At 35.8% G+C, this 2,897-nt stretch overlaps 1 pseudogene; it reads left to right on the top strand.

Moving 5' to 3' along the window:
- The first annotated feature begins 2,315 nt into the window (after positions 1–2,315).
- Positions 2,316–2,428, top strand: LOC116513603 (annotated as a pseudogene).
- Positions 2,429–2,897: the final 469 nt, after the last annotated feature.

The raw sequence follows: 2,897 nt of genomic DNA, 5'->3' as shown, positions 1-2,897 counted from the left end.
GCAGCTATACCAATAAGAGTACAATTACAATGCTTTGCCGATGATGTCGGCGTAAAAGTAAAGTCTACATGAGGATTCATCACATAGTCTAAGCTGGTTCTTCTTAATGTCACATTGTTGTAGTTATTTGCAAGCTTTGTATGTTGTACTCATGTTAAATTCCCTATATGGAGTTTTAGTTAAATTCCTTATATGCAGTGTAGGTGATATTAAGCTAGATTTGCATAGAATTAAATTAGTAGACCACTATTAATTAGCTTTGACTCTTCTCCTATAGCTACTGCTTTCCTTTCATATATGACATTTATAGAGTGATGAATACATCACCATTTATGCTTAAGTGCCATCAGAATGAAGAATTAAACTAAAAGAATATTTATATAGTGCCAAACTAGATAAGACTTTATTCATAGAATTGGTAGTTTTAAAATGAAAAGAACATATACAAACTTCACCCTGCTGATGGAACTTTGCCTTTATTTTTATTTATCCCATGACTGCTATGCTCTTAACCTGTTTCAGGAATTCAATAAATCAGTATAGAGCTGGCAGGGACATTGAAGGTCTTCTAGTTCAACCCCATGCTCAAGCAGGAGGCCCTATGTCATTTCAGACAGGTGGCTGTCCAGTCTTTTCCTGAAAGCCTCCATTGATGGAGCACCCACAACTTTTGAAGGCAAACAGTTCCACTGGGGAACTGTCCTCCCTGTTAGGAAGTTTATCTCTGCAAAATTATTTACACTAAGAAAAAGAAATCCTTCAATTGCATAAAAGTATGTTTGTCATTGGAAACTCACAATGAGCAAAAGTTTAATGCCCTTACAACCAAGGGTGCTATTGAGGGGGTGGGGGGAAAGGGACATTTAAAAATTCAAATTACAGGTGTGAATATGCTTTGCAGGTTGTACTCATGATCAAAGTGCTCTCTCTCCATGTCTCTCCCTCTTTTTTAACCACACACTTGATCAATCACAAAACAAGGCTCAGACATTAAGGGCAAGTTTCCAACCCATTGAAGCAGAGTAGAAAGTATAGCAAGACCACAAAAGTAGCCACAAAAGGTGTCAATGAGTTAAATGTGGCTTCAGGGTTTTCTGAAGAATGAACTGTTAGCATAAAGCAAAATAGCTTTCAAAAGGACTGTTAAAAATGTGTTTGGCCAAAGGTGACCAAGTTGATTAGGCCTTAAACTTAACCCATGGAGGGTGGTTAAAACTTCAGATAATGACTTCTACCCTTTGGGAAATGAGTGTATTGCTGAAATGTACTTAAAAATTACTATAAAAATGTACCATAAAGTTCATGGTCTCTATTAAACTATAGACTAATGCTCAAAGAAAGACTAAGAATAAGGGTATTAAACATGATAAGCTTGAGCTTTTAATATATAAAGATAAATATAATATAATGAGTATGATGGAGAAATGATTTGATAAATCCCTTAAATGGCACAGAGGAGAGTGGGAGCAAACATTGTTACTTCAAGAGAAGCAATGAAAAGGACTGGTACTGTATATTTAAATGCACAGAGGAATTCACTATAGCTTGCTGTATTTCGTAACACTGTAGAGAACATGAGGATTAAAATAAGTGGAGGAGTGAATGAAAACAATACCATGGTGGGAGTTTATCATCCATAGAAGTGGATGATCCTTTTCCAGAGGCATGCAATAATATGTATTTTATTTTATTATTTTCTTTTACAATACAATATAATAGCACAGTTGGAAGGGATCTTGGAGGTTTTCTAGTCCAACTTCTAGTCCTAGGCAGGAAACCCTATACCATTTCAGACAAATGGTTATCCAATATCTTCTTGAAGACTTCCAATGTTGGGGCATTCACAACTTCTGGAGGCAAGCTGTTCCACTGATTAATTGTTCTAACTGTAAGGAAATTTATCCTTAGTTCTAAGTTGCTTCTCTCCTTGATTAGTTTCCACCCATTGCTTCTTTTTCTACCCTCAGGTGCCTTGGAGAATAGTTTGATTCCCTCTTCTTTGTAGCAACCCCTGAGATATTGGAATACTGCTATCATGTCTCTCCTAGTCCTTCTTTTCATTATACTAGACATACCCAGTTCCTGCAACCGTTCTTTTATTTTCTTATTTCTATTCTATTCTATTCTATTTATTAGCTCTTGGGCCATATCAAAATGCAGGGTTCCAGAACCAAATTATTACTAAAATTTGATAAAAGCAATTTAAAATGGAATTGGATAAAATGCAGTTTAAAATGAAATTGGAATAAAATACAATAATTTAAGATATAGATAAAATATGATAAAATTATATTTCTGTGTCACCCCTACAATCTACACTTTCACAGCACATATACTAAAATTTGAACAATACAGAGAATATTAGCATGGCCCCCTGTGCAAGGATGACATCCAATAGTACTAGATGAGATAGGTGGGAAACATTATTAAAATGAATAACTATTAGCAGACACATTATTAGAAATTATTAGAATGTTATAGGGCCTCCTACTTGAGCAGGGGGTTGGACTAGAAGACCTCCAAGGTCTCTTCCAGCTCTAATATGAATGAATGAATGAATGAATGAATGAATGAATGAATGAATGAATGAATGAATGAATGCCTTCCCCAGTTGTTCTATAATGTACTGGAGTCTGAGAAGACACCCCAAAATCAAACATACAAGTGCTACAAAGATCCTACGAAAGTCACACCACTATGACTTCCACTACAAAACTATAAGCTACTCTAGTTAACAGAACATGCTGGAGCCCTGTGCTATGAAATCTCCTCTAGCTTTGAGGACAGGTGCTTCCAAAAACTAATTAAAAAACATGAGCAACATCACAAAATAGCATCCACAGTTTCTACTATGGTAGACTTCCACCTCCCCATTCTAGACTCTGCTTTTAGACTGG

The sequence above is a fragment of the Thamnophis elegans genome, chromosome 9 (genome assembly GCF_009769535.1).
Source record: "Thamnophis elegans isolate rThaEle1 chromosome 9, rThaEle1.pri, whole genome shotgun sequence".
NCBI lineage: Eukaryota > Metazoa > Chordata > Lepidosauria > Squamata > Colubridae > Thamnophis > Thamnophis elegans.
Note: the sequence above shows the minus strand (reverse complement) of the source record. Positions and strands in the feature narration are given on the sequence as shown.